At 39.3% G+C, this 22,316-nt stretch overlaps 1 protein-coding gene across 7 annotated transcripts in view; it reads right to left on the bottom strand.

Moving 5' to 3' along the window:
• The window catches only part of ADPRM (ADP-ribose/CDP-alcohol diphosphatase, manganese dependent), a 68,315-nt gene that overhangs the window by 6,666 nt on the left and 39,333 nt on the right, over positions 1–22,316 (bottom strand). For all 7 annotated transcript variants that reach the window (XR_462306.2, XR_462305.2, XR_008916457.1 and 4 more), the window contains one exon: positions 14,660–14,721. The gene's annotated coding sequence lies outside the window, so the exon portion shown is untranslated. The remainder of the gene's footprint in view (positions 1–14,659; positions 14,722–22,316) is intronic.

The raw sequence follows: 22,316 nt of genomic DNA, 5'->3' as shown, positions 1-22,316 counted from the left end.
TAATATCTTAAGAGATATATTAAGATATATTAAAAGTCCTTCCACTCTGTATCATGTCCACCTCATGACCCATCACAGGCAGGACTGGACTAGAGGTTTCATCTAATACCAAATCATATCAATTTAGGATCCATTGCAGGGTGTCCAAGACCCAATGCTCAGTGAGGGTCTTGAGGATGGGGTTGTAGACAGGCTGATTGTCATGTGCCTACCTCATTGTTTGGTAGAAATGTGACTACAGGATATACTAAGAGTTTGGAGCCCATCAATAAGATAATGTGCTGATACCTGGACTGACCATGCATATAAGGAAGGAGCTAGGCACTAAAGTTCTGCTCTGGAGAAGGTCGGGGTCTCAGACTAAGAGGAAGGACTGGGATCCAATTTGTTGGGTGGTGGGGCAAGTCCCTCTAATAAATAGTTATTGGCTCAGAGATTTGCCTCAGTTGTTTTATTGTAGATTGTCACATTTCTGGCATTATAGCAAGTTGTAGAATAGTTATTGATCGGCTTTGGTAGAGAGGGGCTCTTATACAGATCCAAAACAAAAAACAAACCAGGTTTATAATAAACACAAAATATGAAAAATGAGTTGTGGTGAGATTAAGTGACATTTAAAGTTACATAGCTCAAAAGTGGCTTACCCATTAGATTGTTTAGTTCCAAATTAAGTATTCTTTCTACTATACCACATTTCCTTTCATAAGGGCATCTGCTTCAGTTGGCATTAATATAGGAAATGAAAGGTAAATCAGTCTCAGCTGCTGTCTTTCCTTAATAGGACATTAAGGCTCTTTCCAAGCAATTAGAGTATTTGCTAATGCTTTCCTTCTGGAGTGCCCAGGGAGGAAAGAGTCATCATACTTCCCATAATTACCTCTCCACACACTAAGCCAGATAAGTGAGGAGAAAATATTCTTCAATTATACTTTAGAAGACTTTATGTCAAGAGTAAGAAGTGGCTGATATTGGGGTTTTCTTAGAACAAATTGTTGTGGGGTTCAAATGTGTACCCCTGTACTTCCCCTTCGGGAAGGATACCTTTTGCAAGAATGCAAGACTCCAAACTTAACATAAAAGGAAAGAAAGATTTAATAGTAATGTTGCATTTTTGTCAAGCAAGGCAGTTTGAGTAGAGCAACCTCCCAGAATGCCTCAGTTCTGGCGTTTTTATAGTTAATGAAGACTTGACTCTGGGGCAAGTGGTTGGGGAGGAGTTTTCCCTGAAGGCATAGGGGTGATTCTCATGATTTGGATCAATGGGACAATCAAAGGAGGATAATCAGCTCAGGGTCAGATGTTTTGGGTTGGGAGTCAGAGGGTGTAAGGGAGCAAAGGAATTTCCCTGATAATAGTTTGCCTGAGTTTTTGGGGATACCATGCCCATGTCAAAATGTGATATAAAATAGTCCCTGTGTCCAGGGTGCAGACCTGGGGAAATCACATTGTCTGACAAACAAAGATATTATAGGAAAAAGTGAATAGTCCTAAAGAGAAACTAAGTAAAGACAACAAATATCTTAATGTAATCCCATTCACAAACTTTTAAGGAATTCAATAGCTTCTTGTGGGAGAGGATTATTTTTATGAGGCTGTGAGATAGTTTGTTGAGAGGGGATGAGATCTTTGGGGCATCCTATTGTTATGGGGTTCAGGAAGGATACCTTTTGAAAGAATGCAAGACTCCAAAATTAAGCTTAAAAACAAAAAGAAATTAATTTAGAAAGTAATGTTGAGAATGGCCAGGAGGATAGCAAGGTGGGACAGCAAGATGGGGAGCAGTTCCTGGGAGGACAGCATGAATGGAAAGGTTGTTCCCCATGAGGACAGCATGGATGGAAAAGCTGTCCTCCAGATGACATCAGTTCTGGTGATTTTATACTCTTTACAACAGATACTATTGTTATGGGGTTCAGATGAGTATCCCTGGGGTTTGGGAAGGATACCTTTTGCAAGAATGAAAGACCCCAAAACTTAACTTAAAAACAAAGAAAAATTTATTAATTTAGAAAGTAATGTTGAGAATGGCCAGGAGGATAGCAAGGTGGAACAGCAAGATGGGGAACAGTTCCTGGGAAGACAGCATGAATGGAAAGGCTGTCCCCCAGATGACATCAGTTCTGGGGCTTTTATACTCTTTACAACAGATGCTATGTCATGGTGTGGACATGACTCTAGAGTGGTAAACCTCAGGCATTTGATGGAGTGGGGTGGTCATCTGACTGGGGTCTGCCTGGGGGCATAAAGATTCATCTCTTTGTCCATCCTAAATCTAGGGGACAATCAGGGAGGATAAACATCTCAGGACCCTAGGGGGGTCATTGGGTGTTTCTAAGATGCAGAGGAAAAGGAGTTTCCCTGATAATAGCCTGGATTGCTGGAGGTACAGTGCCCATGTCACTATGTCATGGTGTGGATGTGACTTAGAGTGGTAAACCCTCAGGCATTTGGTGGGGTGAGGTGGTCATCTGACTGGGGTCTGCCTGGAGGCATAAAGATTCATCTCTTTGTCCATCTGAAATCTAGAGGACAATCAGGGAGGATAAACATCTCAGGACCTTAGGGGGGGTCATTGGGTGTTTCTAGGTTCGGAGTCACAAGGATGCAAGGGAGCAAGGGAGTTTCCCTGATAATAGTTTGCCTGGGTTTCTGGGGGTACAGTGCCCATACTACTATGAGGAATTTGGGGATCTCTGAGAGAAGGGCAAACTAGTGAATTGAATGCAGAATCCTGAATGAAGCACAAGCTACAACACAGGAATTGTCCCATTGAATGGATTTTTCAGCTAGTCCTCTCCTCTTTCTCCCTCTCTCTGGGGACTGGGGAACAGGTGAACAGCTAGTTTCTCTTTATGGGTTCTCCTGAGCCATACTGAGAAAACAAACTGATATAAATGAAGAAGTCTCAAGGGGCAAATGGAATGGGGGGGGGGGGGGAGTTAGTTATGTATGGGGTATGGAAGAATCTTAAAGTTCCATTCTACTTCTGTCTTTGGGAGGACAGCTATGAAAACACAGTATTAAATGGTTCATTAAACATGCCTACAGAAGATTTTCTTCACCCTGAAACCAAAAGTAAACTCCTAGTTTATATATTCTGTGAAGTATAAAATCTCCTCAGATGCCATTGCGAACATGGGATCTAGGAACCCCAAACTTGTGGCCTAGTGGGATCTGGTGAATCCCAGGTTTCAGGACTAACTTATAGGTTTGAGACCCCAAAGCTTGTGTTCCCTTTTCCCATGGAAATCCACCCTGAAGGGAATCCCAAGCTAACAGTTTCAGACTGAGTGGGGGACCCTCAGGGGAATGACAATCCTAGTTGGGTGGGACTAAGCATATGCTAAGGACTCTCTTCCTTTTAGATAGTCTCCCCTATTGTATCAGAGACCCTTTCCCCAAAAGAAGCACACCTGGGCAGGAACCAGTATCCATTTAGTATCCATTGTAAGCAGCCCCTTCTCTTACACTCTAGCCTCTAGCTATGATTCCTTTCCCAAGCTTGATAGTATCCAGTCAGTGTAATTTGAACACTCCCATTTTCTTTGTAGCTATGTTATGGGCAGGAAAGGATACCCTTGGGGTTTGGGAAAGATACCTTTTGCAAGCATGCAAGACTCCAAAACTTAGCTTAAAAACAAAAAAGAGATTTATTAATTCTTCTGTCCATAAAATATGTCCAATTGCCACCTGGAGTTAGAATTTAGGGCAACAAATAGTCAAATTCCTCATCAATTTTTTTTTTAATGTTGCTCAGCTATTTAACATGAGAGAAAACAAACACAAAAATCCAACTGAATTTTCTCTCAGGCTTCTTAGACTTGATCTCTTCCCAACAGGAGAGGCCTGCAAACATGCTTCTCCCTTTGTCTTAATTGGGTTGGCTAGTCCCTATCTGGCTTGACCTCAGGCTGGAAAAAAAAAAAGGATTTGCCATGGATAGGCCATGCCTCTTGCTTGTCAAAAATGTAACATGGCCAGTCAGCATTAAGAAATTGGTTGCTTTTTCTTTAAGCTGTTTAGTGCCAATTTTTTTTTCCAATTTTTAAGTATACACCCCAAAGGGGAATCTCAGGGTTCTCTCTGTCTCTGTCCCATTTAGATGTGGAAACGGCCAATTCCACAACGAGGGTCAACAACTGTGCGTCCACACAAGTTGCTTAACCAAGAGCACTCAGTTCTAGCACTGAGGGGAGCACTCAGCTAAACACTGAGGCGGCAAGACTTCCCACACAATTTAGAACCGTCTTCCAGTATAACGGGGAGCCGACAGATAGACCCCAAACTCCAGGGGCCAGACTGATCTGGGGCCGATGGGAGAGAGAGAACGAAAGTGTTCCCACAAAGATATCACCCAAAAGACGGGGCTTTCAGGAGTCAAAGAAAAGGCTCCTTCCTACCTGAAAAGCCATGTCCTCATGGATGATCCAGGGTACAGGAGTAGCTTTCAGGAGAGCCAAACACGTTGGGCGTCAAAATGTTATGGGCAGGAAGGATAACCTTGGGGTGCGGGAAGGATACCCTTTGCAAGCATGCAAGACCCCAAAACTTAGCTTAAAAACAAAAAAGAGATTTATTAATTTAGAAAGTAATGTTGAGAGTGGCCAGGAGGATAGCAAGGTGGAACAGCAAGATGGGGAGCAGTTCCTTGGGAGGACAGCATGAAAGGAAATGGGGACAGTATGGATGAAGAGGCTGTCCCCCAGAGGACATCAGTTCTGGGGTTTATATACTCTTTAGATGCTATGTCCTGGTGTGGGCGTGACTTGAAGAGTGTTAGTCCTTCAGGCATTTGATCTGACTGGGGCCTGCCTGGAGGCATAACGATTCATTTCTTTGTCCACCTTAAATCTAGAGGACAAAAGAGGGTAAACATCTCAGGACCCTAGGTGGGGTCATTGGGTGTTTCTAGGTTAAGACTCACAAGGATACAAAGGCAAGGGAGCTTCCCTGATAATAGTTCCTGGGTTTCTGGGGGTACAGTGCCCATGTCAGCTATAGGAATGTCAGTCATCTTTCCCTGCCCCTGGTTTTCCCCCAAATGGAATATAGGTTCCCCAAATTCTTTTGTTCCTGGGAGTGATCTTCTAGCGTGGTGACATTCCCAGGGAAAACATCCCCAGAGTCAAGGGTTTATACCCTGTAAAATTGTGGCTCCAGACTGAGTAGAGAATTCAATCCTGAACTTATCCCTATCCTGATTAAAGACTTAGTTTTTCTGACTATTTAATAGTTCTGTATTATTTCCAAGTTAACACCACTTACAGTCATTCTCAACAAATGGGGGAAAAGCTCTTTACTGTTAATCATTCTGTCTCTTGGTGACCCCCCAAATTGCTTTGTGGCCAAAGATCTCAGCTCCTCCACACTGCCATAATTAAAAAACTCCTTCCCTTGAGGCTGGTCTCTCAAACCAAATCAAATCAGTTTAGTTTTTCACTTAAGAGTGAGGGAGTATTTTCCAGTTAATCCCAGTCTTTTCAGGGAGTGGTCTACCTTGTGGGAAGCCCTACAGGAACCAGCCATTTTGATTACTGTTTCCAATCAGTTTACCTCAATGCATTTTTGAATGGCTGATGAGCCAGAATTGGGTTTATATACAAAAGGCTTGCACAAGAGCAATTCAATCTCCTTCTTGAATGGCTACATTTGACAAGAAGTCAATAATGTCTGTAAATCTCAAGATAGAAAGAGAACTAATGGCCCACTCTCCCTCCCCACCCAGGTTGATATGAATCCATACACATCTGGTCTGGCTGTTGTTCAAACCCTATGATATCTATTCTTTTCTACCGGCAGTAAAGGAATATATGAGGTAAAATAGATTGGGCTATGATGGTTTGAGCTTCAAAAGGTCAGGGGAATGCTAGGAGTCCAAGAGCAGAGTCCCTGTCAAACTTTGAAAGCCATCAGATCTAATAAAGAATGAAAGCTATGCCACATTCAGAAATGAATTTAGGGGCAGCTAAGTGACTCAGCCATCTATGATGAGAGGTCCTGGGTTTAAATGTGGCATCACATACTTCCTGGGCAAATCAATTCACCCCAGTTGCCTATCCCTTATCACTCTTCTGTCTTGGAAATGATATTTAGTATCAATTCAAAGAGAGAAGGTAAGGATTTTTTTTAAGTTTCTTTTCACAACCTTTTGGACCCTTTTATCCCATTTGTGAAATGTAAGGATCCCCAAAGTCCCTGTCTCTGTCTGCTCTAAAAATATAATCTATTATTTACTTTAGAGTTGGAGTTAATGCATTTCATGGAGTTGGAATTTTTGCCAGGTCAAAAACCTCCTGGGGAGTCTGTCCTCAATGTTTCTTTTCTCTTTTCTCTTAGATTCTCCTCAGGTACTAATGTTATAGACTCAAAGGATACCCTTGGGGTTCAGGAAGGATACCTTTTGCAAGCATGCAAGACTCCAAAACAAAAGATTTATTAATTTAGAAAGTAATGTTGAGAATGGCCAGGAGGATAGAAAGGTGGAACAGCAAGATGGGGAGCAGTTCCTTGGGAGGACAGCATGGAAGGAAAGGCTGTTCCCCCATGGGGACAGCATGGATGAAAAGGCTGCCCCCAGACGACATCAGTTCTGGGGATTATATACTCTTTAGATGCTATGTCCTGATGTGGATATGACCTACAGTGTTAGTCTCTCAGGCACTTGGTGGGGTGAGGTGGTCATCTGACTGGGGCCTGCCTGGAGGCATAAAGATTTATCTTTTTGCCCATCTTAAATCTAGAGGACGAAAGATGGTAAACATCTCAGGAGCCCAATCATTGGGTGTTTCTAGGTTAAGAGTCACAAGGATGCAAGGGCAAGGGAGTTTCCCTGATAATAGTTCACCTGGGTTTCTGGGGTACAGTGCCCATGTCACTAATAGCCTGTTCTTTAAATTTTGTTTTTATGTTAATAGTGTCCAAAATGAAAGAAGTAGAGAATATGCAAGTAGCTATGGGAAGTATATGATTCTATCATCTGAATGACCTCACTGGCAAGCTGTACCAGCTTGGAGGCCCATATTTTGTGTTTCTAAGTAGTTCCAAGAAGCTTCTCTAATGATCTCTATGGAAGAAACAGACTATAAAAATCAAGATCAAACTACTTTCACAGTTCCCATAAGAGGCATCAGAGGGCATATAGTGTGCACTCAATACATGTTAGTTGAACGAATACATGAATAATTAATTTATAGACAAACAAGGAAAGGGAAGGGCTTCTTTCCATCTTTTCCCATCTCTGACTCATTCAATTTCTTCTAAGTGAATCAGATGTTGCTCAAATTCAAATTATACGCACTCTTCAGTGGCAGCCAGAATAGAATTTGAGAGCTGGAAGGGATCTTAGAAACCATCTTACTTACAAACTCCCATCTTACAGATGAGGAAACTGAGATCTAAAGAGATTAAATGTTTGGTCTAAGATTTCACAAAGAGTTAGTGCTAAAGCTTGGACAATAGTCTAAGTGATCAGGCCTCCAATAAGTGTTTTTTCTCCTCTATTTTCCTCAATCTTGTAGGATCCACAGGGCAGGAGGTCCTGGGCATTTGGCATTGGCAGTGAAGAAGAATTACTCATATGGGGCTAGGTGGGCTCTCTTGGGTACACCTCCTGCTGGAAGCCCTTGGTCCCACAGGCACTATCCATCAAAAGCAGTGTTATGGGCAGGAAGGATACCCCTGGGGTTCAGGAAGGATACCTTTTGCAAGAATGCAAGACTCCAAAACTTAGCTTAAAAACAAAAAAGATATCAGCATGAAAGGAAAGACTGTTCCTCCATGGGGACAACATGGATGGAAAGGCTGTCTCCCAGATGACATCAGTTCTGGGGTTTATATACTCTTTAGATGCTATGTCCTGGTGTAGGCATGACTTGGAGAGTGTTAGTCCCTCAGGCATTTGGTGGAGTGGGGTGGTCATCTGACTGGGGTCTGTCTGGAGGCATAAAGATTCATTTCTTTGTCCACCTTACATCTAGAGGACCAAAGAGGGTAAACTTCTCAGGACCCTGGGTGGGGTCATTGGGTGTTGCTCGGTTAAGAGTCACAAGGATGCAAGGGCAAGGGACTTTCCCTAATAACAGTTCCTGAGTTTCTGGGGGTACAGTGCCCATGTCATCTCCCACCTCTCCTAATATGTAATGGAAAAGGGACGATGGTCTATCTTCTGTAACTTCTTCACAGCTAAGAATGGGCGTAGAGATCTCCCTGCCTAACATTAGGAGAGACAGGTATTGACTGAAGGCCATGTCCAGAGCATCAGGCTGGGATGTTTGTCGAGGTTATGGTGGCATCTGGCATCTGGGTGACTCCCATGGGTGCTTTTATCCTAGAAGCAACTAGAGAGATGACAAGGTTACAAATACAAGGTCCACATATCCCACCACGGGGGAGTAGCCAAAACTGGAGTGGTTGCTAATCTCCTTAAAGCCTCGGGTCTTGGATACACCTCAGAGGCACTGAGACCTTGGTCTAGAGGCCTGGGGTTCTCTCTACTTTGGGGGTGCTTCAAACAGACCCAACAGTTAGAGGGACCCACTTTGTCTAATGCTTCCCCAAGCTGAATCAGAGAATTATATGTCCGGCTGGCTGGGTATGCATGATTTAAAACAGGAGAAGACCCAAAATTTGAGGAAAGAAATAGTTATGGCCAGGTAGTTAAAGCCTAAAGGAGAAGGGGTTAAGATAGCCGGGATGGAAAAGCTGTGGGCACAGGGTCTTAGGGAACATGTCCTCAGTGAATGTCTGGGTCCTAGGTAGCTAGCTAGGAATCTGCTTGGAGATTTGAAAGATGTCCAGCGACTGCTTCCCCTGATGGGCAGACAGGTCACAAGGGGAGAGTCAGCCCCTAAGATAGAAGTTTAGAAACCAAAACTAGGGAGATAGAAACAAGGAAAATTAATACAATAACAATTGGCATTACACATTTGCATTTGGTTATCTTAGCCAACAGACTTCTTCAGAAATTATCTTCTGACAGGAATATATCCCTTTAGGAAATCGGATTCCTGAGTTGTTTGCAGAGCTGGTATGTGATGTTTCTGTTAAAGAATATCCTTTTGCAAAGTGCACATTAACTATAACATCTATAAACACTTGAGTAACAATATTTTACAGATGAATTTCTTTACCCCAGATTCTGGGGAAAATTCAGGAGAGCTTTGAGCTATTCAAAGCTCAAGATCCAAACTTCAATTAAGGCAGATGATCACCCCACCTCACCTAATACCTGAGTGACTAACACTCTTGTAAAAAGTATAAAATCCCCAGTCATCTGGGGGAACAGCCTTTCCACTCATGCTGTCTTCCCAGACACTGCTCCCCATCTTGCTGTTCCACCTTGCTATCCTCCTGGCCACTCTCAACATTAATCTCTAAATTAATAAATATCTCTTTTTGTTTTTAAGCTAAGTTTTGGAGTCTTGCATTCTTGCAAAAGGTATCCTTCCCAAACCCCAGGGGTACACATCTGAACCCCATAACATTATTACACAACACTGATTTTTTTCCCTTTCCTTGAATCTCAATAATCAATTTCACATTATAGCCTACCCACAGGATAGTAAAATCTGGGAATATAAAAATCTATTAGCACCCCTCTTGCTTATCAGTCTGATAATTTGGTGTATAAGGTCCAGAAGTTGCCTCATCGTTAGTTTTCAGATTACCTAAAAGGTTAAACACTGGCATCATCTTATTTATACCACTATGTCTATTGAGGTCATCCTCCTTCCCTGTCACAATGGAATCTTTAGATTTTCATGGCTATTTTTCTAGAGTTTCTGTGTGTTTTGGCATCTCTGGTCACTTAACACCACATGGTTAAGAAGTGTTCAAGGTTAGAGTGGTTAGAGTGGTCTGAGCACTTCACTACATTTCTCTCCATCTCCCTCTCTTCCCTTTTTTCTTCCCTTTCCACTGACTAGCAATTATGGAATAAATGCATAGCAGAGGATCATTTCTAGAGGGTTTCTGCCACCTTGTGTCCAAATGCAACATTTCTCTAAAACAGGAAGTATTAGAGAATTGTAAATCATAGAATCATAGAAGTCATAGAATCACTGGAGAGATCTCAGAAATTTATGTTGTCCATTTTCAGCCTCCATATAGTTTAGTGGTAAGGATGGGCTTTTTTTTTCTTTTTCTTTTTTAATATATTTTATTTGATCATTTCCAAGCATTATTTGTTAAAGACATAGATCATTTTCTTTTCCTCCCCCCCACCCCCCATAGCCGACGCGTAAATCCACTGGGCATTAGATGTTTTCTTGATTTGAACCCATTGCTTTGTTGATAATATTTGCATTAGAGTGTTCATTTAGAGTCTCTCCTCTGTCATGTCCCCTCAACCGCTGTATTCAGGCAGTTGCTTTTCCTCGGTGTTTCCACTCCCATAGTTTATCCTTTGCTTATGAATAGTGTTTTTTTCTCCTGGATCCCTGCAAATTGTTCAGGGACATTACACTGCCATTAATGGAGAAGTCCATTACGTTAGATTATACCACAGTGTATTAGTTTCTGTGTACAATGTTCTCCTGGTTCTGCTCCTCTCGCTCTGCATCACTTCCTGGAGGTTGTTCCAGTCTCCATGGAACTCCTCCACTTTATTATTCCTTTTAGCACAGTAGTATTCCATCACCAACATATACCAGTTTGTTCAGCCATTCCCCAATCGATGGGCATCCCCTCGTTTTCCAGTTTTTGGCCACCACAAAGAGCGCAGCTATGAATATTTTTGTACAAGTCTTTTTGTCCATTGTCTCTTTGGGGTACAGACCCAGCAGTGCTATGGCTGGATCAAAGGGTAGATATTCTTTTGTCGCCCTTTGGGCATTGTTCCAAATTGCCCTCCAGAATGGTTGGATCAATTCACAACTCCACCAGCAATGAATTAATGTCCCTACTTTGCCACATCCCCTCCAGCATTCATTACTTTCCTTTGCTGTTATGTTAGCCAATCTGCTAGGTGTGAGGTGATACCTCAGAGTTGTTTTGATTTGCATCTCTCTGATTATAAGAGATTTAGAACACTTCTTCATGTGCTTGTTAATAGTTTTGATTTCTTTATCTGAGAACTGCCTATCCATGTCCCTTGCCCATTTATCAATTGGAGAATGGCTTGATTTTTTGTATAATTGATTTAGCTCTTTATAAATATGAGTAATTAAACCTTTGTCAGAGGTTTCTATGAAGATTTTTTCCCAAATTGTTGTTTCCCTTCTGATTTTAGTTACATTAGTTTTGTTTGTACAAAAGCTTTTTAGTTTGATGTAGTCAAAATTATTTATTTTACATTTTGTGATTCTTTCTATGTCTTGCTTGGTTTTAAAGTCTTTCCCTTCCCAAAGGTCTGACATGTATACTATTCTGTGTTTACCCAATTTACTTATGGTTTCCTTCTTTATGTTTAAGTCACTCACCCATTTTGAATTTATCTTGGTGTAGGGTGTGAGGTGTTGATCTATTCCTAGTCTCTCCCACACTGTCTTCCAATTTTCCCAGCAGTTTTTATCGAATAGTGGATTTTTGTCCCAAAAGCTGGGATCTTTGGGTTTATCGTATACCGTCTTGCTGAGGTCGCTTTCCCCCAGTCTATTCCACTGATCTTCCTTTTTGTTTCTTAGCCAGTACCAAATTGTTTTGATGACTGCTGCTTTGTAATATAGTTTAAGGTCAGGGACTGCAAGGCCCCCATCATATGTGTTTTTTTTCATTATTTCCCTGGATATCCTTGATCTTTTGTTCTTTCAAATGAACTTTGTTATGGTTTTTTCTAAATCAGTGAAGAAGTATTTTGGTAGTTCAATGGGTATGGCACTAAATAGATAAATAAGTTTGGGTAGGATGGTCTTTTTTATTATATTGGCTCGTCCTATCCATGAGCAGTTAATGTTTTTCCATTTGCTCAAGTCTAGTTTTAGTTGTGTGGCGAGTGTCTTGTAGTTGTGTTCATATAGTTCCTGTGTTTGTCTTGGGAGGTAGATTCCTAGGTATTTTATTTTGTCTAAGGTGATTTTGAATGGGATTTCTCTTTCTAGTTCTTGCTGCTGAGCTGTGTTGGAGAAGGATGGGCTTTTTAATCCTATTTTAAGAGTCTGTCTCTAAGTGACAAGTGAAAATTCGCAAAAGCAAGTCCTTAGAAGTCACTACTATATCCCAAGGAGAATGCCTATAGACACAAATGATCTTTAAGTATTTCCTGCGTTGCAGAAGTCAAGTAGTTATACATTATTCTCTAATCCTCATGTAAAAGCCTCTGCAATCTCTATCCATTGTTCATTTCTTTGTCTTCTTGAGACCAAACTAGAAAAGTCTTCTATATGACATTTTTTCAAATACTTTTTGAAAAGATTATCTTATTCCCCATCTCTTCCTCAAGCTTTTTCTTCTCCAGATTTGACATTCCTAGCATTCCTACTGCTAAATTTGTTATATGCCACTTTATTCTCAAATTCTTTCTTGTGTTTGCCATCTCCTTCCTTAAATGAGTCCACATCTTCTTTTCTTTTGTATACAATGAGACTAATGTGCATAGTAAGTATTCCATACCTTTATGGGATGACTAAATCTTATTGTAATACTTTGGGCCTTAAGTGAAAAACACATTTACTATTAGAACACAAATATCTTAGAGAAATAACAAATATCCTCTTCAAGTGTTAACTACTTATTTGTTTTACACCTATAAAACAGATTTAGACATCTGGCTGTAAATAGAAAGAGTTACAAAACTGATTATCCTTTGATTTCTACTCTTTTAGTGAAAGAAATAGTGTATGTGATTGCTGAATCAGTGTCATTAGAACAGTACAGTGGCAAATGTTATCTCATTCTCTAAAAAAGAAGATATGGAGTCTTCAAATTATAGATCAGGAAGCTTGACTTTGATTCCTTGGAAAACTTTAGAACATATTATTAAAGGAATGATTAGTGAACATCTGGAAAAGAAAGTGATGACTACATAGAACTAGCATGATTTCATCAACAACAGTTCATCTGAGCCTAATCTTATTTCATTTTTTATAGGGCTACTAAACTGGTAGATGAGAATGTTGTGTACATAGTTTACTTAAATTTTAGGCAAGTGTTTAATTGAAGTATTTGATGCTATTCTTAAAGATGAAAAAATATGGACTTAGACGATACTTTAATTAGATAGATTCACATCTAGTTGAATGGCCAGATCTAGTGAACTGACATTAAGGGTTCAACTTCAACTTATAAATTCCCCAGGGAAACTCTATATGGCCTTACATATCTGCAAATTTTTACCAACTACATGGCTAGAAAATATTGCCTTTTAAGGCAGTACATCTTGTCAAATTTGTACAAACAAATCTGGAAGGCATAGCTAACATAATGGATGACAGAATCCGGATTCAAAAAATGTCTTCGCAGGATAGAAAATGGGGCTGGACTTTTAAGTTGGAATTTGAGAAGGGTTATTAAGTCTTATATTTTAGATAAAGAAACTGACTTCCCCAGCACAATATAATAGAAACATAGTTAGAAAGAAGTTTTTCTGAAAAATATCTGAAGGTTTTAGTGGTATGCAAACTCAATATAAATCAATAGTAAGTAAGATATTAAAGTGCGAAAAGCTATTGAGATCCTGGTCTGAATTAGGAGAGTAATCACTTCCTTTAATAAGGAGGAGATAGTCTTCTTTAGTTAGACCTCATCTGAAATAATATGTTTAGTTCTGTGAACCATATTTTAGGAAAGACAAATAAGCTGAACACTATCTAGAGAAAAGCAATGAGAATAGTGAAGAACCTTGAAACCATGTGGATTTAAGGTTTTTCACTATTCTCATTGTTGAAGAAAATGGTAAAATTTAGCCTAGAGAACTCTTAGGATAGCTATTTTCATATCTTTATCTCCCTGACTATTCTACTATAATGTTGTAAAGTCCAGTAAGAAAGATGTGGAGAAAAGATAAAATTCCACTGATAACTACTATTATATCTTCTTTTAATAACTGCTGTTAGTGACATGGGCACTGTACCCCAGAAACCCAGGAAAACTATTATCAGGGGAACTCCCTTGTTTTTCCTGACTCTGAGCCTAAAAACACCCAATGACCCCTCTAGGGTCCTGAGATGACTATCTTCCTTTGATTGTCCTCTAGATGGACAGAAAGATGCACCTTCAGACCACACCTCGATCCTATTAGACATCTGTTTGTCCCCTAAAACTAAAAATCTTTATGTCCCCAGGCAGACCGCATTATGATCATCCCACCTCATGCCTGAGTGACTAACTGTTGTGAAAAATATAAAATCCCCAGAACTGATGTCATCTGGGGGAACAGCCTTTCCTTTCATGCTGTCCTCCCAAGGAACTGCTCCCCATCTTGCTGTTCTACCTTGCTATTCTCCTGGCCACTCCCAACATTACTTTCTAAATTAATAAATCTCTTTTTTGTTTTTAAGCTAAGTTTTGGAGTCATTGCATGCTTGCAAAAGGCATTCTTCCTGAACCCCCAAGGTATCCTTCCTGCCCATAACAGTTAGTATCAGAGTTTTTAAACTTGCAAGGTTTTTTATATGTATTATATGATTTGGAATTTGCAACAACTTTGTGAGGTAGGGACTACCTGCATTATTATCCCCATTTTACAGATGAAGAAACTGTGCTTCAGATATTTTAATTGACTTACCTTAATTTGTATTCTATGCTCTGTATCATCTTGCCTTTCCACACATAGTCTGTTAAGTCTTACTATAAGGAAAGGCAAAAGAATAAAAAAACAAGGATTCAGTTTTGAAGTATCAGCGTGGAAATCTAGAAGTCCCCAGTTTATTTAGTTGGGAGGTAGAAACCCCAGGTTTTGACCTTTTCACAGGAGAGTTTTCCCCTTGAGGGAAGGTCCCACTTCACCAGACAATAGGCATCCACTTCAGCTTTGGCACAGTAGGTAACATATCTTGAAAGTCCTGAGTTCGATCCTAGAAAGGAAGGTGTGATATACTGGGAAAGGTTTCTGGAGACAAAAAGAGTTACTTGACTTTGGATGGGGTCTACCTCCCACCTGAAGTGGATGTCTATTGTCTGGTGAAGTGGGACCTTCCCTCAAGGGGAAAACTCTCCTGTGAAAAGGTCAAAACCTGGGGTTTCTACCTCCCAACTAAATAAACTGGGGACTTCTAGATTTCTACATTGACAGAAGGGATAATAGAAATGCTTTGGTTTATGGATATGAGAAAACAGGTCCTTATATGTACCAAATTGGTTCTACTAATATTTTTAGGAAATACAAAAAGGTAGGGGAGAGGGGAGAGTTTTTAGATCTGGAACAAGCAGTACAAATATATGAGAAAAGAAAAAATGGGATTTTTTAAAGGATGAGAATTCCAGTGAAATGGAAGAGTAAGCTCATAACCTGTTACCTGCATGAATAAATAAAACATCCCCAAATAAAGTCAATAAGTAGAATAATGGGAAGGAAAGAAAAGAAGAGAAACAACAACAACAAAAATCCAGAGAGTAACTACTTATATAATGGAAAGCATAGGGAAAAGAAATTAGAAAACAGTATGGGGGAAAACACCTTCATGAGAAGAAACAATAAAAATCAAATTAATGTCAATTAAGAGCTCCAGAAATGAGCACACATGCACACAAGGTGCATGAAATTAAATAATAACACTTTAGAGAAAACAAGTAGGATCTAATATCATTAAAGAATGATATGTCAGAAAAGTCTGACATCTGTAATAAGAGAAGTAAAAATAGAACATGAGAAACTAATAAAAATGTCAACAGACTGGAGAAAACAGGCCATTTGAATAAATGGAATCAATGGAAAAAAAATTCTCAGGCCATAAGGTTGATTGTTTGAAGTGACAGAAAATGAAACAAAGAGCAAAGGTGACTGGGAAAAAAATTTAGATAAGCAAAAAATGACAAATTAGTAAAGCTCAAAGAGAAACAATTAGAATCTTTGAATTAACTGAACAATGAAAAAACAAACAAACAAAAAGTCCACCTAAAATATTGTTAAATGCAATCCAAAGACAAAATAAAATGCCAGATATCATAACAAAGCAAAGGTATACAAAGTAAATAATAAAGAATTAAATTGGACATCAGGCCTTCTTTCTGTTCTTTTTTCCTCTTGGGGTGGTGAGAACTGCTAACCTTAGCCTTCCCTCCCAATTTTGCCTATCCCAAAAAACTGAAAGGAAAAAAAGGAAAAACAGAAACTTTGTTAAGAATATGCACAGTTAAGCAAAACAAATTTCTACATTGGCCATAATCACGAAAGTATGCATTGTTCTGTATATCAATTACATCAGGTCAAAAAATGAGTAGCATGCTTCATCATTGATCCTATGTTAGCCATCACATTGATCAGAGTTCCTAAGTCTTCCAAAGTTGTTTGTATTTTCAATGGTATTGTACTCATTCTCTGGGTTCTGCCCATTTCACTCTGTATAAGTTCATGCCTTGAACTCATTCTTTTGTAATCCATTATGGCACAATAATATTTCATTCATATACCATATAAATATCCATTCCCCAGTTGATGGGCACCCCTTCAATTTCCATCTTTTTGCCACAACTAAAAGAACTGCTACAAATATTTTTTAATATATTGTTCCTTTCCTCCTACTTTGAACTCTTTGGAGCATGGACTTAGTAGCATGTCATTTTCAGAGAAAGAACTGATGTACTCTGTGTGTGTATAATTTTTTTTTTAAGTTTTTGCACAATCAAAACAACTCTGAGGTATCATCTCACACCTAGCAGATTGGCTAACATGACAGCAAAGGGAAGCAATGAATGCTGAAGGGGATGTGGCAAAGGTGGGACTTTAATGCATTGCTGTTGGAGTTGTGAATTGGTCCAACCATTCTGGAGGGCAATCTGGAACTATGACCAAAGGGCATTAAAAGACTGTTTGACCTTTGATCCAGCCATAGCACTGCTGGGTTTGTACCCCAAAGAAATAATAAAGAAAAAGACATGTACAAAAATATTCATAGCTGCACTCTTTGTGGTGGCAAAAAAAAAATTGGAAAATGAGGGGATGCCCTTCAATTGGGGAATAGCTGAACAAATTGTGCTATATGTTGGTGATGGAATACTATTATGCTCAAAGGAATAATGAAGTGGAGGAATTCCATGGGAACTGGAACAACCTCCAGGAAGTGATGCAGAGTGAGAGGAGCAGAACCAAGAGAACATTGTACATAGTGACTGATAGCACTGTGGTACAATCGTATGTAATGGACTTCTCCATTAGTGGCAATGCAGTGATCCTGAACAACTTGGAGGAATCTATGAGAAAAACCACTATCCACATTCAGAGGGAAAACTGTGGGAGTAGAAACACAGAAGAAAAACAACTGCTTGGATGCATGGGTTTGAGGGGATATGGCTGGGGATGTAGACTCTAACTGAACATCCTAATGCAAATACCAACAACATGGAAATTGGCTTTGATCAAGGACACAAGTAATACCCAATGAAATTGTGCATCGGCTGCGGGAAGGGTGGACGGAGGGTAGAGAGGGAAATAATGTGATTATTGTAACCAAGGAATAATGTTCTAAATTGACTAAATCAATTAATTAAAAAAATTTTTTTTTAAGTTTTTGCAAAACCAATGCACTTAAAATTAGAAGGAAAACAGTGGTAAGGATCTTAGTAAGTTCCTTTGATAAGCTTTCTGTAACAAGGGAATCACTTTAAAAGACTGATATATATTAATTTAAGGTCGCCAAGGAATCAGCTATGTAATTCCTAAATGAAAAACTCAAGTCAGCCGTCAGCCTTTTTTGGAGTTTAATTACAATAGGAGTAAGAAAGGAATTAGAGATAGAGAGAGAGAAAAAGGGAGAGAAGGGAATAGGCTTAAATACCCCTTCTGTTTAGGCTGGGCCAAAAGGCCCAAGCCCTTAGATAGCTGGGGCAAAGAAAAGAGATCAGTCCCTATTACTCACGTGACCAAAATGGAGAAACAGTCTCAGAGGCCCCCACCTTCAGCTTCCTTCAGAGCAAGCCTTCTCAGAGCCCACAGGAATCACACCGACCAACTCTCCACCTCCCCTGGAGTCTGCAGACCCCCTATCTTTAAGGAAACCATCCAAGTCCCTCCCCTCAGTTCTCCCATCTACCAATCCCTGTTCATCAATTTTCCTGTGCCAATGGAGACTCTAGCTTAACCCAGGACCGCCCAGAGGTTTCTGGCTTTTGCACATGTCTGTTGAAGGTCATATTTTCAAATGATTAAATCTTTACTCCTTTGCTACAGCCCTTTCTAAATCCTGTTAACTTGAGTAGGGTAGAGATTGGAATAATTAAATTTTGATCTAGGCTGCAGCCCTTACTCAATCCTATTAGGACTGAATAGGGTGGAGATTTATTCCAAGTATCTCCATTGTATCAATTCTAAAATCAATCAAGACTCAAAGAAATTCCTGTTCTATGCTTAAGCATAGGTCAAAGTCCTTTCCATTGTTCAGCAAAGGGTTTCTGTCCTAAAGTAATCTTAAGAAGGGAAGAGAAGGAACCTCCCATGCCAATGGGGTTCCCATTCCAATAGACTATCAGTAAGAAATTTTCCAAGTATGAAATATCCCAATGGTGAAAATTCCAACATTTATAAGTCTAAGGAATTTTGAGGTTTACATTTCATTTCTAGGATACATATTTACTTTTGTTGTTCAGTTGTTTCAGTACAGTTCTACTCTTTATGACCCTCTTTGAGGTTTTCTTGGCACAGATACTGGAGTGGTTTGTCATTTTAAGTGACTTGCTTAAGGTCAAACAGCTATTAAGTGTCTGAGGCCAGATGTGAACTAAGGAAGAAGAGCAAGCACTCTATCCATCTAACTGCCCCTGATACATTTTTACACACATACACACATATAATTTAAATATAAACATGTAAATATATAAATTTATGTATATGTATCTACATATATAACATTGAAATGCAATTCTTATCAGAGGTATTTATTTCTAAGTTTTTTCCCCAGATAATTTCTTTCTAATCTTAACTATGATTTATTTATTTATTTCTTAACTAGTACTGAAATATTCTGAGGATTACTGCTACTATTTTTAATATAGTTTAAAATTAGGTATTGCCGGGGTACCTTCCTTACCATTTTTCTCTTCTTATTTCCTATGAGATTCTTAACCTTTGGTTCCTCTAGATCAATTCTGTCACCCCAAATCCACCTCAGCTCCTCAAGGTAATCCTTTGGCAGTGTAATTGGCATGGAACAGAATAAGTAGATTAATTTTGGAAATATAGCCAGTTATATTATATAGGTATGTAGTGGACACCAGGGTCTCCCAGTACACTCCAAATTCCTGGAGATATCACAGGTCAAAGATTACGTGAGGAATTCACCTTGCAGGACTAGTAGCTGAACAAACATAGGATCCTCTACCTCTAAGCTTTGGAGGTATTTACGCTAGTCTTAAGATAAGGGTCCAAGCATGAGGGGAAAGCTTGTGTTTGAGAACATTAGGTTCCTCCAGATAATTTACCCACTTTTATGATCCTTATATCTCAAACGTCACTTATGATCTCAAATGCTAGGGGCTGTCAGGCCACAATGTCTTGGTACGGTCACTCGTGGAAGCCAGGAAATCACAAAATGGTTCCTTGGAAGGACAGAGACACCCACTTAGCTCCCCTTTATGTGACTTCTCTCACTAACATCCTTTACTATTGGAATTGCTATGATTCTTGTTCTCTCCCTAGCTTCAGGAAAAATAAATATGAGACCAAAATACTTGCACATTATCCCCCCCAAATACCACCAAAAGATCATACTTACAAAATCAAACCTAAAAGACTATCATGGGTTAACTTTTGCTTAGGCATATAACTTCTAACAAATTAGAATTCCCCACTCCTATGTACAGAACAAATTCTCCTAAGACAGTAGGGGAATCAATCACCCTAGGAAGAGGTTAGCACGTCATGCCTCAGTGACTTGATTTACCAACTGAAATCCATCTTGGGAACTCCCCATGAAACTCTGAAAAATGATTAGTTTAATATTAAAACTGAATTGTGTTTCTATTACCCCTTTGATCTGTCAACTTGGCCACAATGTTTGTTGATTGTCTTCACAGAATGTTAATCAGACGATTTGTTAAAAGTTAATGTATCACTTATCCAATATCTGCATTTGAACATGTATGTTGAATAATGTAGTTGTGTGCCAAAAAGCATGCAGTCCTTGGGGTATAAAAATAAACCAACCCTGGGTCGAGGGGAAGCAGTTCTATGCAAAGCTTGGCCCCAGGCTGACACACATAGCTGTCTTCCATCACTCATTTAGGCCTTTGCTGCCACACCTGACTGGGAACCCCCTAAGCCATGAGCAAGGCAGGCCCTGAGCTCTCAGCACTCAAACATTCCTAGGTTTCTCAAGATGGATAACTTACCCAACTTTATGATTGGGATGTCATTTATGTGTAAGCCCCCAGACCCAAAGGCACACCCATTCTGTTACCTATTCTTCCATTTGCCCCACTTGTTTGTTTCCATTGTTCACCTCCCCCTCCCCCCATCCTTCCCTTCCAAGTCACTGAGACCCCATCTCTTTAGGTTATAAAAATCCTGAACTTTTTGCTGTTCAGAGAGGCAGCTGGTCCTACATGCTGCCTCCTGACCATTCAACCTAAATAAATCTCTATTTTTAAAGGGTTTCCACTGGAGTCTGTCATTCTTGAAAGGGCACCGTCCCGGGACGAAGGGTTACTCTCCAGCCCTCTACAACAGGTACAGCCTATCTAAGAGCATTCATATTTCTCCAGTTATTTAGATCTGTATTTCTCACTCAATAGAGTGCAATAATTGTTTTCAATTAATAAAAAATTATTTTTTCTTCTTTCTAATTTTTATCCATTAAAAAATAAATGACAAACAGAACCCTTGCAACAAAACAAATGCTTTCATTGGCTATGTTCAAAAAATGTATGTATTACTTGCATCAAATATTTCTGTTAGAAGGCAAATAACATACTTCATTTTTGGTCTTTTGGAATTGTGACCAATCATAATAGTCACAACATTGTAAAGAAAAACTACTTTGAAGAGCTTAAGAATTCTGATTAATGAGGATGAGCTAATATAATAAAAATGGCAATCCTACCCAAATTAATCTACTTACTCAGCACCATACCTATCAAACTAACAAAAAAAACTTTTTTATAGAATTAGAAAAAATTATAACAAAGTTCATCTGGATGAACAAAAGATCAAGAATATCAAGGGAACTAATGGGGAAAAAAGTGAAGGATAGGGGCCTAGCAGTACCAGATCTTAAAACTGTACTATAAAGCAGTGGTCATCAAAACAATGTGGTACTGGCTAAGAGACAGAAGGATGGATCAATGGAATAGACTAGGGGTAAATGACCTTAGTAAGATAGTATATGATAAACCCAAAGACCCCAGCTTCTGGGACAAGAACTTTGACAAAAACTGCTGGGAAAATTGGAAAATAGTATGGGGAAAATAAGATTTAGGTCAACATCTTACACCCTATTCCAAAATAAATTCAAAATGGGCAAATGACTTAAATATAAAGCGTGAAATCATAAATAAATTAGGTGAACATAGATTAGTATACCTGTCAGATCTATGAGAAAGGAAGGAATTTAAGGACCAAGCCAAGGACAAAGAACAATGCAAAATGTAAAATGAATGACTTTGATTATATCAAATTAAAAAGGTTTTATACAAACAAAATCAATGAAACCAAAATTAGAAGGAAAGCAAGAAACTGGGAGAACATTTTTATAACTAAACTCTCTAACAAAGGTCTAATTTCCCAAATCTATAAGGAACTAAGTCAAATTTACAAAAAATCAAGCCATTCCCCAATCGACAAATGATCAAGGGATATGAATAGGCAGTTTTCACAGGATGAAATTAAAACTATCAATAAGCACATGAAAGTGTTCTAAATCTCTCCTGATTAGAGAAAGGCAAATTAAAACAACTCTGAGATACCACCTCACACCTAGCAGATTGGACAATATGATAGCAAAGGAAAGTAATAAATGTTGGAGGGGATGTGGCAAAATTGGGACACTTATACACTGCGGGTGGAGTTGTGAATCAGTCCAACCATTCTGGAGGCAATTTGGAATTATGCACAAAAGGCTTTAAATGAATGCCTGCCCTTTTACGCAGCCATACCACTGCTAGGTTTGTACACCAAAGAAATAATAAGGAAAAAGACTTGTACAAAAATATAGCCCCACTCTTTGTTGTGGCAAAAAAAATGGAAAATGAGGGGGTGTCCATCAATTGGGGAACGGATGAACAAATTGTGGTGT

The sequence above is a fragment of the Monodelphis domestica genome, chromosome 2 (genome assembly GCF_027887165.1).
Source record: "Monodelphis domestica isolate mMonDom1 chromosome 2, mMonDom1.pri, whole genome shotgun sequence".
Lineage (NCBI taxonomy): Eukaryota > Metazoa > Chordata > Mammalia > Didelphimorphia > Didelphidae > Monodelphis > Monodelphis domestica.
The sequence above is the reverse complement of the archived record's forward strand: the minus strand, read 5'-3'. Positions and strand labels throughout refer to the sequence as shown.